Source organism: Nicotiana tabacum, chromosome 11 (assembly GCF_000715075.1).
Source record: "Nicotiana tabacum cultivar K326 chromosome 11, ASM71507v2, whole genome shotgun sequence".
NCBI classification, from domain to species: Eukaryota; Viridiplantae; Streptophyta; class Magnoliopsida; order Solanales; family Solanaceae; genus Nicotiana; species Nicotiana tabacum.
The window spans coordinates 103,864,813-103,875,296 of record NC_134090.1 but is presented as its reverse complement, the minus strand read 5'-3'; the positions used below and the strand labels follow the sequence as shown (position 1 = coordinate 103,875,296).

General features: G+C 37.4%; 1 long non-coding RNA gene across 1 annotated transcript; it reads right to left on the bottom strand.

Moving 5' to 3' along the window:
• Window positions 1–621: 621 nt before the first annotated feature.
• Window positions 622–9,717, bottom strand: LOC107808096 (uncharacterized). The gene is made up of 3 exons (XR_001653055.2): window positions 9,544–9,717; window positions 9,189–9,270; window positions 622–820 (listed from the first exon to the last, which is right to left on the bottom strand). It is a non-coding gene; the product is annotated as an uncharacterized LOC107808096 (long non-coding RNA).
• Between the last annotated feature and the right edge of the window lie 767 nt (window positions 9,718–10,484).

Here is a 10,484-nt window from a genome sequence, read left to right as displayed (position 1 = left end):
TAGAATATGGGCTAGGGCCTCCTCAAGGCCTGGAATAACAATCGGCACAGCCGGTGCCTGAGTTGGTCCTATTGGAGCGTCCACAACTAGGATCTGCAGGTGTTGCCCTAGCTGTTGTGCGGGCTATACCCCTGCCCTTACCACGGCCTCGACCGCGACCTCGACCTCTAGTGGCCCCAACTGGTGGTACTGGTGGTCGTCCATCCTGACCAGTAACACGTGTCCTTACCATCTGTGAGAGAATAGAATATCAGAAATTTAGTTACCAGAATCAATAGATTCGCACAACAGGAATTCAAGAATGTGAAGTTTTTCCTAAAGGTTCTGCAGCCTCTTGAAGAAAAGTACAGACGTCTCCGTAACGATCCGCAAGACTCTACTAAATCGGCTCATGGTTGGTGAGACATATGTAACCTAGGCTCTGATACCAACTTGTCACAACCCTAAACCACCTCGGCCGTGATGGCACCTATCGCAGTACTAGGCAAGCCGAATCGATAATTATAACATAAACAGGTCATTTTCTTAATTCCTTTACTAATCAGATATTATCATAAATCTTTCTATTAAATATTTCAAAATAAGCGGAAACAAATATGTAAAACATCAACCACTGCCCGAACCCGGTGTCACTAGTCATGAGCCACTAAAAATACAATCTGATATTGTCTGATCAATATAGGATGAGTTTGATAATAACATATACTAGTAGATAGGAAGGAGAAAGACAAGGTTGTGGACGCTGTGCAGCTACCTTGCTAACTCCGGAAATACTCTGAAGGTAGAAACAGCTCTCACTTGGATGCTCTGGCACCTGGATCTGCACACAAGATGCAGGGAGTAACGTGAGTATGCCAACTCAGTAAGTAACAATTATAAATAAAGCCTGAGTGCAGTGACGAGCATTTAAAATCATATACAATTCATAACATAGAATCTCAAAAGAAATAACAAATTCGAATCACTAATTCGATTTTCGAACATCTCGTAAAAACTCCCGTTTCAGTGAGAAATCATTTCAACATTTGTTCAACATTTTTCAATAGAGGCTTAGTATAAAAGAAGAGTGAAATAGTAATTTCATAAAACAAGCCTCTTGGGCGAAGTATCACTCATATATATATAGCCCTTGGGCAAGCGTCTCAGTCACTCGTAACTCAACTCTTATCAATCAACGCTCACACTCAGCACTCCCGCTCAATAGATATCTCATAAGAATAACCGTTGCACGTGCAGCCCAATCCATAAGTATACATAGTCGACTGCGCTCACTAGGGGTGTGCAAACTCCGGAGGGGCTCCTACAACCCAAGCGCTATATCGCTGCGGCGTGTAGCCCGATCCATAAATATATAATCCTCACCATCAGGCCCTCGACCTCTTTCAGTCATCAACCTCACAGCCACTCGGGCATTTCAATGAAAAATCAGGGAACTCAGCCCAAACAATTTCATATATTTGAAAGTAGAGTAATGAAACTACATCAAACCATAAACAGGTAAAAATCATGATTGAGGATCTGCTTTCGAATCAAAACAGTGTGAGGATAGTAGTAAAATTCCCCTGAGGGTCCAAACATTATGGCACAAGGCCCCAAACATGGCATACAGCTCAAGTTAACAGATTCATTTCTAAAATACATAGATATAGAGTTTATCAAAATATGCAACTCTACAGTTGCCACGGGACAGACCAACTCACAGTCCCTGCAGGTGCACGCCAACACGCCCGTCAACTAGCATGTGTGTCACCTTATTTATCAAATAGTACGAAATTCCGGGGTTTCATACCCTCAGGTCCAGATTTACAATCGTTACTTACCTCCAACCGGGCGAAAATCTACTCCGCGATGCCCTTGCCTCTCGATCCGACCTCCAAATGCTCCGAATCTAACCAAAATTAGTATATTATCATCAATACACGGTAAAGGAACAAAACCCGTGCGAAAATTATCAAATTAACTCAAAAATCCTGAAATTAGTCAAACCCGACCCCCGATCCCACGTCTCGGAATTCGATAAAAATCATTAAACTAGATACTCCTTTCACTCCCGAGTCTATACATACCAAAAATATCGAAATCGAACCTCAAATGGTCCCTCAAATTCCCAATTTAAACTTTCCAATTTCAAGCCCTAATTTTCCTATTTTTCACCCCTAATCTTTGCAATTTCCACGTTTAATCAACTGAAATTCACCATAGATACGAGTATTAAGTTCAAAAATCTTACCTCAACAAGTTTCTCCTTGAATTCCTCTTCAAAACCCTCCAAAATCTTCAATCCCGACTCTAAAATGGTGGAAATTGACAAAAATTTGCGAATAGTTTAATTTATACCTTCTGCCTAGGCATTTCCGCACCTTCGGCCCATATCATGCATCTGTGGATCGCATCTGCGGTCAAAATAACTGCATCTACGGTTTTTTCACTTAACTCCTCAGGGCCGCATCTGCGCCCAGGCACTGCACCTGCGATCCCACATATGCGCCCAACACACCGCACCTGCGGTCTTCACCTGATGGCCAAATTTCGCACCTGCGGTCTCCCTCATGAACCTGCGATCTCGCACCTACGGTCCCTAATCTGCAGGTGCGGTTATGACAGAAGCAGCAGCTTCAGCTGCTCAAATCAAGTCCAATCTTTTCGTTAACCATCCGAATTCATCCCGAGTCCCCCGGGACTTAAACATGCCAACAAGTCACACATCGCCATTCAAACTTATTCAAGCCTTTGGAACACTCAAAACAACATCAAAACATCAAATCACCCTCGTATTCAAGCATAAGGATTTCCAAACTTCCGAATTTCGCAACCAATCCAAAAACCTATCAAACCTCATCCGAATGACCTGAATATTTGCACACACGTCACAAATGACACAACGGACCTACTCCAATTTTTGGAATTCCATTTCGACCCCGATTTCAAGATTTCCATTGCCGACCGAAAAACACCAAATTTCTAATTTCGTCAATTCAAGCCTAAATCTACTACGGACCTCCAAATTACATTCTGAATACACTCCTAAGTCCAAAATCACCTAACGAAGCTATTAGAACCATCAGAATTCACATCCGAGGACTTCTACATATAAGTCAACATCTGGTTGAGTTTTCTAACTTAAGCTTCCAAATAAGAGACTAAGGCCTCATTTGTTTGCAATTAATGGAGGTCTGAATCTTAATCATTCAGATCTCAGACATTAAGTGCGTTTGTTTTTAAAGTCTGAATCTTAATTATTCAAATCTTAATCATTAAGTGTGTTTGTTTTTTTACTTCACAACCACTTAATGGGTCTAATAGGTCTGTATGATTAAGATCTATAACAGAGACTTAATTTTATTAAGATGCTATCACATATTCATTATTAACTACCGGCACCGCCTACCATTATCAACTACCACCATGCCGCCACCGCCACCACCGCCACCACCATACTCAACCACCACCACGCCACCATCATCCTCAATCATAGCTGCCACTATTATCGACCATCACCATCCACTATCCCTACCACTCCGACCACCATCATTCTCACCCACAATCAACACTCATCCACCTCAACTACCAACTGACCACCCCATCATCATCAACAACCACAGCCGGCACTGTCCATCATTATAATCTACCACCACCCACCCACCACCTTCCTCAGTCACAACTCACCACCCACCACCACCATCCTCAATCATAATCTCCACCACTACCGATCACTACTAGCTACATGAACCACTATCATCAACCAAAACTACCACCCACCACCGCCTCTAGTCGGCATTCACCCGTTAGCCATCACCACCAACAACTATCATATTTTAAAAAACTATATATATTATTGATAGAATATTAGATTAGTTAGTATTTCATTTGAATTTAATGTTTATTAATTCTCAAATAAAGATAAATTTTATACATTCAGATGTTAAAAATCAAACAGTGTTAACTATTTAGTATTCAGATCTTAATACACATCTTAATATATTTAGATGTCTATTCAGATTCAGATGTCTTAATCTTAATACACATCTTGATATTCAGATGTGTATTAAGATTCAGACGTCTTAATCTTAAAAAAATGACGCCTAAGTGTCTCATTCCACTCTAAGACCACTCCGAACACAACCCAACCAACACGATACGATCAAATACAGCTGAACAACACAAAAAGAAGCAGAAATAGGGAGAACGTGACTGTAATTCATGAAATGACTGGCTGGATCGTTACAATCACCCACCGGAGAGAAGTCCAGAGTTCTTGGAAGAATTAATATAAGAAGCCATAATAAGGAGGAGATAATAGAGTTTTTTGAAGAAGAATAAGGAGAGATGAAAGCATAAGGAAGTTAAATGCAAAGAAGTTGAGAGAGTTTATGAAACTATTAGAAGTGAAAGAAGAAGATGAGGGATATAAGTAAAAGTATAGGCGGCTAAAATCGTGGCCATGATTACCTTGAGAACCGGCGAAAATATTGCTAAATCGTGGAGTAACACGTATTCGGGGTATTAAATGCGAGGATACGTGCGTTTTATCAAGCGTTAGAAACTTTTCAGAAGTGTTTAAAACAAATTTCACCAAGAAAGGAATCTTCACCTACTTTCTGGTGACACAAAGATGTGCCACCGAAAAGCAGGAGAACTATCAATATAGGTTAAAAAACGATTTATATTAAATGCTCTTGAGAGCGTGACACGTGGAACCGGAGGCAGACGAAAGATAGAGTGAGTGTAAAACCAAGATCGAGGACAACAACTTCAGTTGGTACTGGGTAGATCCCGAAGGGAACATAGTAAACGGAAGCATATGAACATTTGTCACCAGATGACATTTAATAAAGAATATTCCTCAGTATTAAATACACATCCGTTGCAGAGAATTTTGGCATTTATGGTCTGCCGTTACATATTCATCAATGACCCTATTACTGTCATTTAAGAGGGGCTTGATGTTAAGACCTTGTTCCCTAGGTATAGCTATAAATAGTCACTTCAACAACCATTGTAACACACGAAATCTCTGGCAAACTTATGCTACACATTATTCTCAAGCTAAATAATACTTTATTTTCTGTTTAACATTGTTCTTATTTTCACTTAACTCCTCAGGGCCGCATCTGCGCCCAGGCACTGCACATGCGGTCCCGCAATTGCGCCCAACACACTACACCTGCGGTCTTCACCTGATGGCCAGATTTTGCATCTGCAGTCTCCCTCACGAACCTGCGATCCCAAATCCGCAGGTGTGGTTATGACAGAAGCGGCAGCTTCAGCTGCTCAAATCAAGTCCAATCTTTTCGTTAACCATACGAATTCATCCCGAGTCCCCCGGGACTTAAACATACCAACAAGTCACACATCACCATTCAAACTTATTCAAGCCTTTGGAACACTCAAAACAACATCAAAACATCAAATCACCCTCGTATTCAAGCATAAGGATTTCCAAACTTCCGACTTTTGCAACCAATCCAAAAACCTATCAAACCTCGACTGAATGACTTGAATATTTGCACACACGTCACAAATGATACAACGGACCTACTCCAATTTCCGAAATTCCATTCCGACCCCGATTTCAAGATTTCCACTGCCGACCGAAAAACACCAAATTTCTAATTTCGCCAATTCAAGCCTAAATCTACCACAGATCTCCAAATTACATTCTGAACACACTCCTAAGTCCAAAATCACCTAACGAAGCTATCCGAACCATCAGAATTCACATCCGAGAACTTCTACACATAAGTCAACATCCGGTTGACTTTTCCAACTTAAGCTTCCAAATAAGAGACTAAGTGTCTCATTCCACTCTAAGACCACTCCGAACACAACCCAACCAACACGATACGATCAAATACAGCTGAACAACACATAAAGAAGCAGAAATGGGGAGAACGGGACTGTAATTCATGAAACAACCGGCCAGATCGTTACAATCACCCACCGAAGAGAAGTCCAGAGTTCATGGAAGAATTAATATAAGAAGCCATAATGAGGAGGAGATGATAGAGTTTTTTGAAGAAGAACAAGGAGAGATGAAAGCACAAGGGAGTTAAATGCAAAGAAGTTGAGAGAGTTTATGAAACTATTAGAAGTGAAATAAGAAGATGAGGGATAAAAGTACAAGTATAGGCGGCTAAAATCGTAGCCATGATTACCTTGAGAACTGGCGAAAATATTGCTAAATCGTGGAGTAAAACGTATTTGGGGTATTAAATGCGAGGATACGTGCATCTTATTAAGCGTCAGAAATTTTTCAGAAGTGTTTAGAAAAAATTTCACCAAGAAAGGAATCTTCACTAACTTCCCGGTGACACAAAGATGTGCCACCGAAAGCAGGAGGACTATCAATATAGGGTAAAAATCAATTTATATTAAATGCTCTTGAGAGCGTGACACGTGGAACCGGAGGCAGACAAAAGATGGAGCGAGTGTAAAACCAAGATCGAGGACAATAGCTTCAGTTGGTACTGGGTAGATCCCGAAGGGAACATAGTAAACGGAAGCAAATGAACATTTGTCACCAGATGACATTTAATAAAGAATATTCCTCAGTATTAAATACACAGCCATTGCAGAGAATTTTGGCATTTATGGTCTGCCGTTACATATTCACAATGACCCCATTACTGTTATTTAAGAGGAGCTTGATACTAAGACCTTGTTCCCTAGGTATAGCTATAAACAGCGACTTCAACCACCATTGTAACACACGAAATCTCTGGCAAACTTATGCTACACATTATTCTCAAGCTAAATAATACTTTATTTTTTGTCTAACATTGTTCTTATTCCTGCCTTCGAAAGCATTGCTCCTGGAACCAAGCTATATGCTATTTATCTCGATTTCAATGTTAAGTCATGTATTCTTATTTAATTTGTTTGTCATTTTGGATCAAATCAATTCGTTTGTCTATAAATCATATAACAAATTCAACTGTACCGTTTTACGGGTTAATAATTACACTAATATTTAAAACAATAATTGCATTGTCGATATATATAACTTAAATAAAAAAGATGAAATGCATAAATGGCGCCTTTAAATTGTCCACAAATACCAAATATACCCCTAACAATCTCATTACCCAACTAGACACCTCTTCTTGGTAGAAATGGACCTCATAGATCCCTCGTGACGACATGGTAACACGCATTTATTTATACTCCAACTAGGTAATTCGTCCGCGTGCGATAATAAAGATATCGTTAAATTAACTCATTAACTTTTTATAATAGCCAATAATATAATATTTCAAACTAAAATTTTAAATACCTTTTTAGTCTTCGAATCTAATAAAAAGTGTATCATTTTTTCTCAGTTTTCTTATACAAAAACATGTAAAGAAAGAAAATGATCAAGAAAACTTGATCTCTTTACGTGCATATCTGTATTAATTTAAAATACGATTTGTACTCTGTACATTTAATATGTGTATGTAAATTAATTTTTCTCTTCAAATATTAATGCTTTCATAAAATAAGAAGAAAGAAATAAAAAAATGCAAAATCAAATTAATCGACCTTGCTCGTTCAGTTTTAAAATAAAAAGAAATATCTACCAACCTTTTACTATAAAATAATTTATTTTCATTCTCAAAGTCATTAAATTATACTAATATTTCTCAAATTTAAAAATATATTAAATTCCTTTAACACTTTCTCCTATAAATTCAACATACAATTAAAAAAGTGCGAAGAGAATCCATAGGAGTTCAGACGGATAATATTTCAAGCTGCAATCTCCTTGAAAATTATCTTTTCGTTCATTCATCTGAATAGTTTATCACAATAGACTACGAAAGAAGAAAAATAACATAACCAAGAAAAAGATACAAGACAGAAAAAGAAAATGCAAAAAAAAAAAAAAAAAAAAAAAGACAATAAATGGGAGATAAACTTCGTTATTTAGATCAACTCTTCTCAAATTATTGGTTAGCGATAAATTTATTCAAGAGGCGGAGACCTTACATGTTCATGCAATATTTCAGACGATAAAAATAACACTATTATGTTAGAGCTCAAATAGTATGATATAAATATATAGTATAAAGTAATTAAAAAATTTATATTGAGACATTTACCGACCTAACTTCTTTTCTCCTGTTCGTAATACTTATTGTTACCGGAGAATTGCAATATATCATTAGAATACATGACATTAGAAAAGAATGCAGTAAGCCATCATTAGAATATATGCGTATACATTTGCGTTCTAACAATGCTAGCGTGTGAACTGTAATTGATGAAACTATAGAACCAAATGAGCAATGCCATTTTGAAGATTTTTCACACAGCTTAAATCCAATTAGAATTTCGCCTACAGATTGTTAAGTTTTTTAAGCGAAAAGGTGCAAATATACCCCTCAACTTTGTGATTTAGAGTAGATATACCCCCCGTTATAAGAGTGGTGGATATATAACCTTAAGTGTTAGTAGTGACAGTGGTGATCTAAAAAATAAACATGTATTATCCTAAAGATATTATTATTAGCATCAAAAGATAAAAGGCACTTGGTCCTTTTAAAAGACCAAAATTTCCGATACGATTAAAATTCGAACCACGAGAACACAAAAGAGCTTTGAGAACGTACATTTACATTTGATGGCGGGGAGGGTTCTCATATGCATTAAAAATACTCAGTGTTTGGCATTTTTCCAAGCAATTTCTTTGCCACCATTTTAATTTCCTTGAGTCGAGGGTGTATCAGAAACAACATCTTTATCTTCAAGATAGGGGTAAGGTCTGCATATACACTACTTCTCCAGACCCCATTTGTGAAATTATACTAGGTTGGTGATGGTGGTGGTGGTAGAAACAGGACAGAAAAAATGGGAGAAACAGAGAGTTCTACAATTTGAAGGGAAAATTATGCAGTGGTTGAATATTGATACATATCTCATTTTCCAGCGTCCAGACAGATCACACCATAAAAAGAAAATGTATATACTAACTTAAGCAAAAGGCGGAGAGGAACAATTAACGTTTCTTATTGAATGAACGTAATGCAAGTACTGATGAACTTACCTTGAGACATTGATAAAAGTAAAGGCATGGCTAAAATGATAGTAGATGAGTGTTAGTTTATCTATCTAACAACTTTATCAATTGTAATTCTATGATATTTATTAATTAATGTTCATTTAAAGAATCTGGAGCAGTAAAGATGCAATCTTGAAGCTAAAACTACCTTTAGTATTTCCTGCACGTGCAATTTGTTGGGCCTTTTGGACCTCTTCCTTTGCACATTCTAGAGGCATATGCATGAAAACCTAAAAAGTCATACGAAAAGAAATAGTTAAATAATCTTTTCTTTGAATCCAAATACACAAAACTTATGTCGATTTTTTTTTTTTTTTTTGCAATAATGAACAGCAAACATCACGATCCTTTCTTTAAGGAGATGACAAACTTGCAATGGAGAAATTATCAGAAAAATCAAATACAAACAAAACTGAAGTAGAGAAACCCGTGATAAATCGAATTGAATAGCTGAAAAATTAGAGAGGAAAGAGGAAAAACCCCCCAAAAATAAGAACACATACATCTATAAACAAAAGAGCTTGAGAGGAACGAAAGCTAATACACTGGGTGAGACTCGGAGATAAGGTTTTAGTCAGGCCCTGAGGCTAGATTAGACTGCCATGGAAGGCCTGGTCTTCAGGTTAAGTGAAAGAGAAAAAAGTAAAAGAGAAAATAAAAGAACAGGTGATGAGAGAAGTTTAATTAGGGTAAAGACGTTCAGTAAGTGGGTATGGTAAAGAATCGGACAAAGCAGTACACGTGTATATGAGAACACAATACGTGTAGGAATGAGAATGAACTTACCAATATCCTATAAGAAATAATAATTTCGACAGTACAACTCCAATTCCTTCTTGTACAGCTACATAAGCACATGTTCGTCCTTTCAAACTGCCACTTCTAAATAGTAGAAAAAATTTGAGGGAATAGGAGAAGATAGAGGAGGTGAATTTATGGTAAGGATTTTGATATACAGCCTATCGTGTGATTTCGGTTACTAATTCTAAAATTAATAAGCCATTATTTCTTTTATCTAGATTAATAAGCCTTCATTAGTACATGATAGTTATAATGATTATAGTCAAATTGTAACTGATGCAAAGTTTTTATTTTCAGTTATTTTTTAAATTAATTAGCTGAAAAGTTGATTAATTGCATTTGAAGACTTTTTGAAATATTAATAATTATATAAATGAAGAAACGAAGGGAAAGGTCAAAAAAAAAAAGGAGAAAAAGGATAATTGAGTTTTTTGGCCAAAGAAACATGCCACATCATCTTTTATTTTTCCAGCTTTATTACATCGAGTATGGAAAAGAAAACAAGAAGAGAGCAGCAGGTATAATTTGAGCGAGTCAAGCAAAAGAAAAGCATACCTTTCTCGGCCTTTTGGCTAAGATCAAGTTTAGTATCTGTACGGGGACCGGCCCGGGACCGCGATTCAAACGGGCCAAGACCGATATA